The sequence below is a fragment of the Hypanus sabinus genome, chromosome 1 (genome assembly GCF_030144855.1).
Source record: "Hypanus sabinus isolate sHypSab1 chromosome 1, sHypSab1.hap1, whole genome shotgun sequence".
NCBI classification, from domain to species: Eukaryota; Metazoa; Chordata; class Chondrichthyes; order Myliobatiformes; family Dasyatidae; genus Hypanus; species Hypanus sabinus.
Genome location: NC_082706.1, coordinates 49,846,061 through 49,852,965, shown reverse-complemented (window position 1 = coordinate 49,852,965; position 6,905 = coordinate 49,846,061).

Here is a 6,905-nt window from a genome sequence, read left to right as displayed (position 1 = left end):
CATCACCCAATGTTCATTGTTACTCAACATCACTCCCAAATTTAGTATTCAATGCAAGAGCCACAGGGAAGTACAGGAAAGAAACATGCCCATCAGCCCATCTTGTCCATGTCACACTATTTTAACTACTGAGCCCATTGACCTGCACCTAGACCATAGCCCACCATACTCCTCACAACCATGTGTTCTTTTAAACATTGAAATTGAGCTTGCATGTACAACTTGCGCTGGCAGCTCCTTCCACACTCTCACGTCCCTCTGAGTGAAGAAGTTTCCTATCAATGCCTTCTTAGACTTTTCACCTTTCAAACTTACCACATAGTTGCAATCCCTCTCAATCCCAGTGGAAAAAGTCAGTTTGCATTTACCCTACCTATATCACTTATAATTTTGTATACCTCTGTCTGCTTCATCTTCTATCTCCCAAGGAATTTTCCTCGGAACTCAGGTCCTCCAGACACAGCAACACCCTTGTTAATTTTCACTCCACTCTTTCATCCTTATTTACAGCTTTCCTCCACGTAGGTGGTCAAAACTGCACACTATACTCCAATCACAAACAAGAGAAAATCTGAAGATGCTGGAAATCCGAGCAACACACACAGAATGCTGGAGGAACTCAGCAGGCCAGGCAGCATCTATGGAAAAGACTACAGTTGATGTTTTGGACCAAGACTCTTCTGCAGGACTGGGAGAAAAAGCTGAGGAGTCGATTTAAAAGGTGGAGGGGATGGGAGCGAGAAACACAAGCTGATAGGTGGAACCTGAAGGGGGAGGGATGAAGTAAAGAGCTGGGAAAATACAGGGCTGGAGAAGGGGGAGTCTGATAGAAGAGGAGTGAAGGCCATGGAAGAAAGAAAAGGGGGGTAGGAGCACTAGAGGAAGGTGATGGGCGGGCAAGGAGATAAGGTGAGAGAGGGAAGAGGGGATGTGGAATGGTGAAGGAAGGGAAGAGGGGTCACTACCGCAAGCTTGAGAAATCGATGCTTATGCCATCAGGTTGGAAGCTCCCCAAACAGAGTATAAGGTGTTGTTCTGCCAGCCTAGGAGCGGCCTCATCACAACAGCGGAGGACATAAATAGATATATTGGGAACTGGAATGAAAATGGGTGGGCATTGGGAGATCCCACTTTTTCTAGTGGACGGAGTGTAGGTGCTCGGCAAAGCAATCTCCAGATCTATGCCAGGTCTCACCGAAATAAAGGAGGCCACACTGGGAGCACCAGACACATGACCCCAACAGACTTGGAAGTGAAATGTCGCCTCACCAGGTAGGACTGTTTGGGGCCTTTAATGATAGTGAGGGCATAAGTGTAGGCACAGGTGTAGCACTTGTTCCGCTTGCAAGGATAAGTGTCAGGAGGGAGTTAAGTGTGGAGGGATGAATGGACAAGGGAGCCATGTTGGAGCGAGCTCAAAGTGGTATGTGGGGGGAGGGGGGTAGGGAAAGTTATGTTTGCTAGTGGGATCCCATCGGAGACAGCAGAAGCTGTGGAGAATTATGCACTGGACGCAGAGGCTGGGCGTGTTGTAGATGAGGACAAGAGGAACCTTATTCCTGGTAGGGCGCAGGAAATGATGCAGTGAGAGCAGACGTACGTGAAATGGAAGAAATGCACAATACTCTAAATTAGGTCTCACCAACATCTTATGCAACTTTGATGTAACATCCCATCTCCTGTACTCAATACATTGATTTATGAAGGCCAATGTGCTGAAAGCTTTCTTTATGACCCTATCCTCCTGTGACACCACTTTCAATGAAGCTCACAATGAGAGTTTACACAGGGAGGTTCAAGCGAAATTCCTGGCATGACAACGCTAAGTATGTGGACAGTTTGAAGGCTCTGGGCCTGTACTTGCTGCAGTCTGTAAAGATGAGGTTGAAATCTCATTGAAACCTATTCAATATTGAACTTTTGAAATACTGAAGGGTCCATCAACTGGATGTGGAGAAGATGATTGATAGTGGTGGAGTCCAGGACTGGAGGGCACAGCCTTAAAATACAGGACATCCATTTAAAACAGGGTTGAGGAGCTATTTCTTTAGCATACGGGTGATGAGTCTGTGGAATTAATTGCCAAAGATGGCTTGGAAGCCAAGTCATTGCATATACTTAAACCGGTGGGGGTAGAGGTGGGTGGATAGGTTCTTCATTAATCAGTGTGTAAAAGGTTACAGTGAAAAGGCAGAAGGATGGAGTTGAGAAGGATAATGATTTGTCAATGGTGGAGCAGACTTGATGGTCAGAATGGACTAATTCTGTTCCTATGTCTTAATGGTTTGAGTACACATGTGAAGGTAAGTTGGGGGAGGGAGGGCAAAAGAGTCAGGTTTGCTAGATTGAGATGACCCACCAAGTTCCTCCATGGGGGGGGGGGGGGTGTGGAGAATGGTCAGAATACTTTCAATCATGTCACCCGCTGTTCCTTGATCACAGTATTTGTTTTCACAACATTTTCCCCACCAGGAGAATTCAACTTAATAGAAATTTTACTCACTTTATGACAAAGTGGCAAACTGCAAAAATTATTCGATGTAAGCCATCAGCACTTGGTTCTCCCCCATTTTGCACCCCTTCTCTTTCCTAAACGGTGGGGGTGACATTTTGTCCTCTCTGCTCCACGTTTACCCAGCATGAGAGGGTGAGGAACCAGAGGGATGAGAGTTTGTGCCATTGGGGAGGTGAATCTCAGTTCAAACTAAGAATCTAATTCAAGAGTACTCTAATAAAAATAGACAAATTTCAAAAAAGTAAAAAAAGAATTGGAAGAATCAGTTTCAGCTGCTCTCGCTATTCCTATTTTTGCACCAGACTCCACATTCTATACTTCCCTATTCTCAACAGAACACTGAATATCTAGTAATTCCTAAAAATTTCTACCACCCTTCCCTTTCCCATCTCCTCATCCATCTGGTTCTTCACTCTCCTATCTCTTTGATCCCTCCAGTTCCTCACCATCCCCTTCCCTCTCCAAGGGACCCTTGCTCTCCAGCAGACACTGCAGTGTCTGCTTCAATATTCTTTCCGATATGTACTGCCATCAAAACAGTGGGATATAAAAAAGAACAGCCTTCAATCCATCATATCAATGCTGAATATCTTTGTTCACCTACCTGAATCCAATTTTCCCACATGAGGACTATATCCTCCTACATAATGTTTGTTCTGGCATGTTTCCTTCATATAATACAGAGGATTCCAGTTAACTGGGCCATTGGTTAATCAGGGCAGTCTTTTATTTAGGACAACTGTAAAAGAACAAAAAACAAATGGAGAAAATAGTCATGATTCCTTACATTTATTTGGGACACTATGTCAATTAATTGGGACATGAGACTGTTGCCGAAGTTTAAACCAGAATTGGTCATGTGCACTATTAGACCACATTGTGCTTTGAGCAAAGCACTATTATATCACATCTGTGCATATGCTTGGGTTTAAAGAGAAGTGATATTTGTCACTGTCATCCCGTATGGAACTGGTCAGTATCCAATTGCAGAAAGACTGCCTTCCCACCAGTTTCTGGTGAATGATGCTGTTGAATGCCCACCTAAAGTCTATAAACAGCAGGCTGGTATGCAAGACTCCATCTTCCAGGTGGGACAGAACAGAATGGAAGGCAGAGGCTGCTGAATCATCAGTGAATCCACTTGAATGTTAAGCGAACTGGAAAGGGTCAACTGTAGTCAGGAGAAAGGCTTTAAAATGCTCAATGACCAGTCACTCAAAGCATTTCATAATGATTGATGTTAATACCACCAGACAATAGTCATTTAGAAACGATACTGTTACTTACTTTACACTGGAATGATGGTTGCCATCTTGAAAGCAGAGGAGACAATTCCAGATAGATGTTAATATATATCTGTCAGCTGGGCTGTGCAGTCTTTCAGAACCTAACCTGGTATATTATCGGGCCCCACAGCTTTACATGGGTCGACTCTGGCCAGGGTCTTCCTCTCCTCAGCTTCAGCCAGAGGGGGTGTCTGTTCCCCTGGGGGGTGGGGAGGGGGGGAATGGGGTGCGTTCCTTGCCAGCACTTTGTTCTGTGCATCAAATCAGACGACATTCAGCCTCTCAGGGAATGATGCATCCGGCCACTGAGTCACTGGGTAGACTTTCAGCCTGTAATTCTTTGGATTCCCTGCCACACGTTTTTCATGTCTCTGGCAACGCAGAAGATCCGAGGATCTATTCTGGATACAACAAACTGATATAATTACAAAAGAAGGCCTGACAGGGGCTATATTTCATTAGTAGTGTCAGGAGACTTGGTATGTCACCCAAGACTCTCAGATTTCTACAGATACTGTATATCACAAAGAGCATTCTAATGGGTTGCATCATTGTCTGGTATGAGCAGCAACTGCACAGGACGGGAAAAACTCAGCCAGTCTATCTTTGGCAGTAGCACTCGCCAGTGTCTGGGGCAGCTTCAAAAAGCCATTGTCCATCATTGAGAGTCCAATCACCCAGATCATGCCCTCTTCTCATTGGTACCATCAAGCAGGAGGTACAGGAGCTTGAAGACACACACTCAAACTTCCTGCAACAGCTTCTTCCCCACCACCACCAGCCATGTTCATAACCTCACTATGTTTCTTCTTCTTTAAATACTTTGTTTAAAGTGTTTAATGAATTCACATTTATTTATTTATTTCCTGCTGCAATGTAGTTTTTTAAAATTATGTATTGCAATTTTCCACTGCCGCAAAACAATTAATTTCACGACGTACGCCAGTGATATTAAACGTGATTCTGATTCCGATTGGGAAATCAGGTCAGCGACATCCGAATGGCGGAGGTCCGGACGGAACAGTATAACTCCGTTTCTATATATCCTAGACATGTCGAGTCAGTTCCCAATCTTGTTCTTCTTCCCACAAACCGCCATCTGTAAATATAGCATTGAGCCGGGAGGTCACTCCTGAGGCGTTTCTAACCACGTCTGCGCATCCTCCAGGACCTCTCCCTGCCATCAATGTAAGGTGACAAACTCCTCTCCACGCCTCACCACCACCTCCGGAAAACTAAAAATAAAAACGCTTAATATAAAAAGATTTTCAGCTTCCCCAGGGGAACAGCTTTCGGTTTGATGCGGTGTGATCCACCACCAACTCCGAAAAGGCTGAGAAGACGAAAACACCGGGCGACTTGTACACTAATCTGCCTTCGTGGGTAATCTACACGGCGGGAGCACTTCACATTGAAATGACTTTTACTGGGGGCAAGGGGGAGGGGAGGAGTGAGCGACTGAAGGCAGGGAAAAATCCTCAATCTTTACCTGTTTAATGCCATTTTCTCTGTCCTGACGGGATTTGGAAGTTGTAACATAAAAACGCGCCTTTTCTCCTCCATCGATCATCCCACATAAATATTTTCTTTTTAAATGTAAACAAAAGTACACACCGGCCAGTAAGATTACAACGAGCAGTTCCGCGGAGGACATTTCGCTCTTTAACTGTAGTACGTGGGTTTCGGTCCTGGATCTGAACAGGCAAGGCGGTTACCTTCAGCACCGTGATCTCAATCGGTTCTGCCGCAAACGGTTAATGCTGATCTTCGACCGAGAGCGCTCGAACCGGCCACCGATTCCAGCAAACAATGACCGAACTCCAAACGCTGATACTGCAATGCAAGAAAAAAACCTGCCTTCAGTATCGGTTCATTCACGCCCCGCCTCCCGAAAAAGCGGGTCACCCTCAGGGTAAACTCACCTCCCACACTAACACCGCAGATCTAATTTCTATTCTCTCCTACCCACACACAGGTATTACTCCCACTTTAGTATCGCTCCAAATCTAATGTGTCCCGCTGCCCCACCCTCCCCATTCGTCACTCTCCCGATTCCCTCCCCCCTCTGCCCTCTCCCCAATACCTCCAACTCTCCTTCCCTCCCACTTCCCCCTGCACTCTCCCCCTCCTCCCACCTGCTCTCCCACTCTCTTCGGTTCATCCTCTCGTCCCTTCTTACCCCTCCCCTTTCTCCCAGTTATTTCCCCCCTACCCAGCTGTCAGCACCTTCCAATATGCCACTCTCCATGCCTATCCTCCCCATCTTTCCTCCATTGCCTCTTTCTTGGTCTCCTCCAGTCTCTTCCTCCCTATCTCTCCTCTGCTCCCACTCCTCCCTGTCACCACTCCGCTACTCTTCTCACAGGTAAACACACACACACACCCACAAAAGGTCATAGGGGCCCCCAGGAGAGGATGGTCTCTCCTCATCACTGAAAATCACAGTCCAGGACTGATCAAGGAATCACTAGCGTCCATCCGGAGCATAGTTGTCTCCCCCCCCCCCCCCCATCGTGGATGTTCTTGCTACACAGAACTGCTCGACAGTGACAATGTTGAACTTCCCCTCTGAGTGATCAGAAAGCGGAACAAATGTTTGTATTCAAAGGCACCAGAGGAGGCAGGTGGCAAAATGTTTACAGAGATGGTGAGGGGTGTAGGTGCCTGAGGGTGTCACAGAGATGGAAAGGGTTGTAGGGACTTGGGGGGTGGTGTCACAAATATGCAGAGGAGTGCTGGAGCCTGAGGGTTGTCACCGAGATGTGGAGAGAATTGGGGGCCAAAAAGGGGGGTGGATTCAGGGTGGGATGTGGTGGCTCACTGGTGGGTCACAGAGATGGGAGGGCATAAAGAACTGAATAGGATACACAGAGGCAAGGAGAGGTGTGGGGCCAGGGCAAGGGTTTCCATAGCAACTGGGAGCATAGAGAGATATTAAAAAGATGGAGAACCATGTCACAGAGACAGGCTGGGATTTAGGCTGAGGAAAGGATCACAGTCAGAGAGGTGTATAGGGTCTGGGGGGGGTGGAATCACAGGGATAGGGTCTAGAGGAGGATCTCAGAGACAGGAAGAGGTATAGGGGTTTGGGTAGGGATTTAGAG